The sequence below is a fragment of the Vombatus ursinus genome, unplaced genomic scaffold (assembly GCF_900497805.2).
Source record: "Vombatus ursinus unplaced genomic scaffold, bare-nosed wombat genome assembly UNPS02014807.1, whole genome shotgun sequence".
Taxonomy (NCBI): domain Eukaryota; kingdom Metazoa; phylum Chordata; class Mammalia; order Diprotodontia; family Vombatidae; genus Vombatus; species Vombatus ursinus.
Genome location: NW_020954585.1, coordinates 3,360,084 through 3,367,424, shown reverse-complemented (window position 1 = coordinate 3,367,424; position 7,341 = coordinate 3,360,084). Strand labels below are relative to the sequence as shown.

General features: G+C 39.5%; 1 long non-coding RNA gene across 1 annotated transcript; it reads right to left on the bottom strand.

Moving 5' to 3' along the window:
* Window positions 1-261: 261 nt before the first annotated feature.
* On the bottom strand, window positions 262-6,748 carry LOC114052068. Its single transcript, XR_003570223.1, has 3 exons — window positions 6,695-6,748; window positions 464-579; window positions 262-381 (listed from the first exon to the last, which is right to left on the bottom strand). It is a non-coding gene; the product is annotated as an uncharacterized LOC114052068 (long non-coding RNA).
* Between the last annotated feature and the right edge of the window lie 593 nt (window positions 6,749-7,341).

Genomic DNA, 7,341 nt, shown 5'->3' with positions numbered 1-7,341 from the left:
GATGACTACTTAGGGTTGTAAGCTCAGAGCTAGAAGAGACTTTGGAGGTCATTGAGTCTAATCCTCTACATTTTACTGATTAGAAAACTGAGGTCAATACAGATTAAATGACTTGCCTAAGCTTATACCAGTGATATGTTCATTCATTCATTCGTCAATCATTCATTCATTTATTTATTCAATAGTCATTTATTAAATTATGTAGAAGAGATTCTCTTTCAGGCCAGGGTGACCTCAACAGCTTCTGAGGTCACTGTCAACTCTTTCTGTGATTCTTCTGTGATTTGTAAAGTAATATAAATTCCACTTCCCCAAAGTAATCAGTAGCATCAGGAAACCATCCAACAGCCATAAGACTAGATAGTAGTTCAGGTATGTTTGCTGTAGAAGAGAATGTTTTGTCAGAGGACAGCCTTACAGGAGTGCATTCCAATTGTTTGTTTGTTTGTTTGTTTTCTCCTACCATTAATTGTTTCAGTCCTCTCATCTTGTGTTGCTTAAAATTCTTCCACTCCAGGCAACAGCTAGCCATGAATATCTGCCTCTCATTATTTCCATGCTTATCATGTTTACCAGTCCCTGGACAATGGACAATCATTCAATCTTAGTTTTTGAAAAATGTAAACAAAGGAATTCCATGATGACAGATGAATTTATTTGTTTGGAGGTATTTTCCCTGTTTGAAATGCAGCAACTATTTAATCTGGGAAGAAGCTTCCCTGGTTTTCTCACTGGACCAATCAACTGTGTCACTCTCTTTGAGCTGGAACACAACCAGTCCCAAAGCTACTGATTATCTCTTTGAAGAGAAGGGATTATAGAGCATATGAGCCTCAAAAACACAAAGCAGGGAGGAGGGTTAGACCAGTCCACTGGGAGGAACTCTGGGGAAGGGGGCGGTTCTAAAAGTGAAGGCAGATTTCTTGTTCTATATAGGATGAGAAATTTTTAAATAATAAGTATCAGATCAAGTCTTAAGAAAAATCTATTCTAGAAACTCAAATGTTAGAGATCAGTTCCAGGGTGTGGTGAGTGACTGATGAATTAGGCATTTGCTGCAACATCCCAGAGAGATCAAGAAAAGGGTTAGTATTAGTATTTGAGAGATATAGAGGTCACACAAGATGCTCAAATTCACACTGTCTATCAGTGGTCAAATTAGAAATCACAAATATTTAGAGTTAAAGGGATCTTAAGATAGCCTTTGATTGAATCTTCCACCTTACCAGAAGGTAATGAGAGAGAGAGAGAGAGAGAGAGAGAGAGAGAGAGAGAGAGAGAGAGAGAGATCATCTTCTGTTCTTTACTCTTTCAGCCTTTCTCCAATCTGTTGCCAAGGTCAGTTGATTTTAGCTTCATAACATCTCTCATGTATGCCCCCTTCTCTCCAATGATACTGCCACCATCCTGGTGCAGGCCCTCATCATCTGACACCTGGACTATTGCAAGAAGTTCCCAGTTGGTCTCCCTACCCCATGTATCTATCTCCCCACTCTAGTCTGTCCTCCACTCAGCTGCCAAAGTGACATTCCTAAAACATAGTTCTGATTATGCCACTCCCTACTCAGCAAATTCTACTGGCTCCCTATCATCTCCCAGATCAAATAAAGGGCTCTGTCTGACATTCAAAGCCATTTATAGGCTCTTCCCTCACTTTTCCAATCTTCTTATACCTTACACCCCACCCACCCCCAAAAAGTACCTGCCTCACCTCAGAATCTCTGCCATTGCTAAGAGGCCTCACCCTGGGACACCCATCTGCCCTTGTGCCCTTTGTACAGTGGGATATCCCTCCTTCATACTATTCTCCTTCTCCCATTCCTCCCAGTTAGTCAATAAACATTTGTTAAGCATCTATTATATGCCAAGCACAGTGCTAAGCATTGTGCATGAACACACACACACAGAGGCAAAAGACAGTCCCTCCCCTCATAGAGCTCACAATCTACTGGGAGAGACAACAAGCAAACATGTACAAAGAAGCTCTATGTAGGATAAATAGGAAATAATTAAAAGAGGAAGGGCACTAGAATTGAGAGGAATTATGAAAGCCTTATTGCAGAAGACAAGATTTCAGTTGGAACTTAAAGGAAGCCAGGGAAGTTAGTAGACAGAGATGAAGAGGGAGAGAATTCTAGGCATGAGAGATAGCCCATGAACATTCTTAGAGTGGAGAAATGGAGAAACCTATATTTTGGGGAAGGGCCCGGGCTGACCAAACTTCATTTCTCTCCTAGCTGTATTCTAACTTTCCAGACTTCAACACCGACCCCCCAGTGGGTACCTTTACTCTACTCTTCCCATCTCCCTACTTTCCCACTTCCTTTGTTTATTATCTTCCCTCATTAGTATATAAGCTCCTTCAGGACCAGGGCTGTCTTTATTTTTGATCGTACTCATGTTTCCAGCACTTATCACAGTGTATAGCACATAGAAAATATAAAAAAGTATATTTGATCATAGATTTAAACTGGAAGGACATTTAAAGATCATCAGTTCCAACATTCTCTTTCAAAAATGGAGGAAATTGAGTCCTGGAGATGTTAATGACTTGTCTGAGGTCACACACAAGTAGTAAGTGACAGAATCAAGATGCGAACACAAGTCCTAGTTTGATAGATTTAGAGCTCCAAGGTCATCTAGACCAAGTTGTTCACTTTATGGATGAGGAATAGAAGGTCAAGGAGAGGGGAAGGAACTTTGCCAAAGTTACTTTTGCAAAGTATAAGAGCTGGATTTGGGCTCTGAAACCAAAACTCTTCTCATTGTACTAAATTAGACCCAAACATGTCTATGACACTCCTTTGACCTTTTCTGAGTTTCTCATCTCATGTGTCAAATACGTCCATCCTTGATTGACACTACTATTTTTTTAATAGTGGAAGGGAAAATATATGAAAATAAATTAGCACATTTCAGGGCTAAATCTCGTTACAGGATAATTCTTGTTTTTATCTGTCAAGGCCAGGTAAAGTTCAACAGTTACTCCTGCTGTCCAATGGATAGAAAAGATCAACACATCCTCTATGAGGGATTGCTGTTGTTTTAGAACATTGACAGATAACACCAATGGGGGGGAGGGTACAAATCTTGCAAAAGAAAACTTCAAGGATTAAAAATTTACGCAGAAGGATGATCCAGGTTGATTATGTAACACCAATGAGAATTCTCGAGCTTTCCTGGTTCTGCAACCCCATCTCCATCTGCAGTGAAAATAGATAGATAGATAGATAGATAGATAGATAGATAGATAGATAGATAGATAGATAGGTAACCTACTTTGATGATGCACTATACTTTCTTTGACTATTTCATATCCAGTATGGCTGGCCTTAATATCAAAAACACCATTACAGGGCTGTGTTCTTATATATATATTGAAATATGCAAATGGATCTGTGATCACATCAACTTGGATGCTCCCTCCAAAGATGGACATTAAAGCTCATCTTTCCTTTTCCCTTCTGGGTTACTCTTGTCTATATCCTCCCAGATTTTCACCAGAGGGAGTCCATCTAACATACTGAAGGCCACTCAGGCTGCCTGCCATTCTGACACTTCACTATAGGTGTAAGTAACCTTGGGTTCTCAGAGGCTGTGTCAGCAAAACATAAGCTCTGGAGGTTTCTACCATATCAGTAAGGCTTTGAATGTGTGCTTCTAGCCACAAGCTTTCCAAATAATAACGAATTCATGGCCTTAGCAAGCCATGAAAGAAAGAAAAATACAAAATGGCCCCCATCCTATATGGCTTTCTTTCACTTCTGCAGTGACCAGAACGGTGGTAAAGGGGGCAGAGCTACTAAGAGTCAATTTTTTGTTGTTTGTTTCAGGGCATCTGTGAACTTGAATTTGACTATCATAGCAAGGTCTTCTTTTAATCATTACAGTGGGGAAGATTTAAAAGCATGTGTGCGGGGCAACTAGGTGGCACAGTAGATAGAGCACGGGCCCTGGAGTCAGGAGGACCTGAGTTCAAATCCGGCTTCAGACACATAACACTCATTGGGCAAGTCACTTAACCCCAATTGCCTCACAAAAAAAAAAAAGCATGTGTGCTCAGGTGGTTGGCTGAGCACCTGACATACCTGCCTCTAAGTGCTCTCTACCTCAGTCACTCCTTACACTACAGTTCCAGATCATGGGGGTTAGGAGCATGCATAGCACTGAAACCTGGAAAATCCACATAAAATTTTTTGGCCCTCTCTTCGTACCAGTGAAGACGTCATATTGTTATGGTATTAAAAGATAAAATATGTTGATATCATGTAATACTATACATATATTTTATGCATTTCTGAGTTTCTAAGCTTTTTTTTTGCTAGCCTTCATGTGTTATCTGCAGCTTCTGCAAAACTGCCTAAAAATCCCCATTTTATTTCTTATGCCAACCTGTATGTAATATATTGAAACTGTGCTATATCAGGATTGTGATGGGGAACGTTATAATATGGAAAAGATAACTGTTGTTGTTTATTTATTTTTAGCCATATCTGACTCTTCATGATCCTATTTGGGATTTTCTTGGCAATGATACTAGAGTGGTTTGCCATTTCTCTCACCAGCTCGTTTTACAGATAAGGAAACCAAGGCAAAAAAGGTTAAGTGACTTGCACGGTATCACACAGCTAATAAATGTCTGAGACCAGATTTGAACTCAGATCTTCCTGACTCCAGGACCAGCATTCTATCTACTATGCCACCTAGCTGCCCTGTCAAATCATATAGGCATGGTTACTGTGGCTCTGTTTTGGAGGAAAAGGTTTGCCTCCCACCCAGCAACTTCCTGTAGCTGAGTTCTCATTCAAAGACATTCCTCTTCCTGTTTGATCTAACACCCAATATGGTTAAGCCACTGTCTCCTAAGAAACATCTGTCAGGAGGCATTGTCCCTTTGCCTGCCTCAAAAGCAGGGCAAGGCTTAGCCTCCAGCTACTGCTGTCTTTGCCTGAGCCTAGGAAACTACACTCTAGAAAAATCATTAAGATATATATCATTTCCCCAGGCACCTGAGTATGGGGATGCAATTGCATTAATTTACTAATTTGCCTTTGCTATCGCTGACTACACAGCGATACAATGTCTTTTGCTCATCAAAATTGCTCAGCATTTTATGTAATTTTAATGTCTGTAATGGGAAGCAGTTGATAAGAGATGGGTGCAAGATACTGAACAAGTTAATAATCTGGGGGGCATAAAATTATAACACACTAGTAAAGCATGGAAGCAGCTGCCTGAAATAGTCTTTATCTTGGAAAGTGTGCTGTGGGGTCATTATAGTATGATTTTATTGGCTATTTCTTGGCAAAATGCCAGAATGGCTTATGGCTTCTCAGAAAGGTAGCATTGCATTTTATGAATGATAGACAGATGGTTTTTATGACACCTTTGCATTGTAGTTTATGGTTAGTAAAAGACTAGTGCCAATCCCCTCCAGACATGTGAAATCAAATGAACAAACAGCCTTTGAAAACGTTTTTCTTTCTTTTTTTTTTAAACAATTTTTTTGGCTGATCAGATTATCAAGGCAGAAACATTCACTAGCTGGCCCCAATTATCCCAATACTCTGACTTAACATGCTTTTTTAAAAAGTCAATTGAGTGGGCGGTGGGGTAGAGATCACTGTTTCCTCCCTATTTTAAGCTAGACAGATGTCTAAGATTCAGGACTCTATGTAGGCAACTTCATCTTTTTTTTTTGCCTCTCTATCATCTAATTGGATTTTCCTGATCAAATCCTGTTCTCTTAATCAAAAAGCAAGCAAAATCAATTTTTCTAAGCTACTATAATCCAAATGAAACATTTAGTCATAAAGCGCTGAAAGCCTTATTCTGCAAAGCTCTGTCAGAAGCCGCTCACCAAATTGTTTAACCTATCTCCTTATAAAGCCACACTAATCATTGCTGCCCTTCTGGAATACTACCTTGTCATGGGGGAGGGGCTTGTGTAGATCAATGTAACTACAAGCTATGCTGTGCAGGGTTACCCAAGACAGACAGGTGATAGGACAGCACTCTGATAAAAGGTGATCCACTGGAGAAGGAAATGGCACGCCACTCTAGTATTTTTGCCAAGAAAGCACTATGGACAGACTTTGAAAGAGAGTGCAGCATGGAAGGACCTGGTGTGGTATGGTCCATGGGGTCACAAAGAGTCAGATAGATTGAACAGCTAACAACAACAAAAATTATTGCTGAGTTCTACCTGGATCCTTCTTTGTGTTACATCATTGTTGATACACACATACATACATACATACATACATACATACATACACACATACATATGTGTGTATGTATATGTATGTATATATTACACACACACATATATATAAATACATACATATACAATCTCAAATCTTTATTTCTCATTGCAGTTATTATATCTGGCAAAGGTAATGAATCATTTAAATGTTTAAAAAATAGCATTGGCATACTTAGATCCTGCACTACAACACAGAAAAATCATGGGACTACTAGTGGATAGAGGCTCAGGGCCATGTCAACATCCAGCTCCAACATGGTCCCTTTTGTCCCAGTGTCATGGAAAGACAAGAATCAATGAAACAACCAATACCAAAGTTGGAAGATCAGTCAGTCAGTCAGTCAATAAGCATTTATTAAGCACCTACAATGTGCCAGGCACTGTGCTAAGCATGGAGGATACAGAAAGATGCAAAAGACAATCCCTTACCTCAAGGAGTTCACAATCGAATGGGAAGGAATCTTAGTGGTCATTCAATTTAATTTGATCACATGGTTATGAATCCTTAGTTCACAGCTTGCAGAGTTCCAGTAGCAGGAAACCACTAATAAGTCCTGAGGAACATCATTCTACCCTCAGGGTTTTTTTTTTTAAATTATTATTTTCAGTTCCAAATTCTCTCCCTTCTTCCACCTATCCCCCACTGCTGAGAAGACAAGAAATGTAATACTTTAATGTACATATGAAGTCACGTAAAACATTTTCCAAATTAGTCATTGCAGCTCTCATTATTAAGAATTTTTTTCCATGCATTAAGTTGAAATTTGACCTTTCCAAAATGTGTACCCATTACTCCTATTTCTGATTTCTCAGACATTTCCAGGCTTTCCAACAGGTACACTGTGTTTGGCAGGTTGCTTTTCCCTGTCTCCTGAAAAAAAGCTATGGGCTCCTTTGCATCCTCCACTCTTCCCAAATCCACAGCTAGGTCCTGACTAGTATGAAGAATGAATCCCATGAAGGGGTCTCATATATTTAAATTTGCACTATTTGAAGTTAAAATTTTGGAAAATATGAGACAGGTTACACAGTGAATAAAGTGGTGGGCCTGGATTAAGGAAGACCTTAATTCAAAT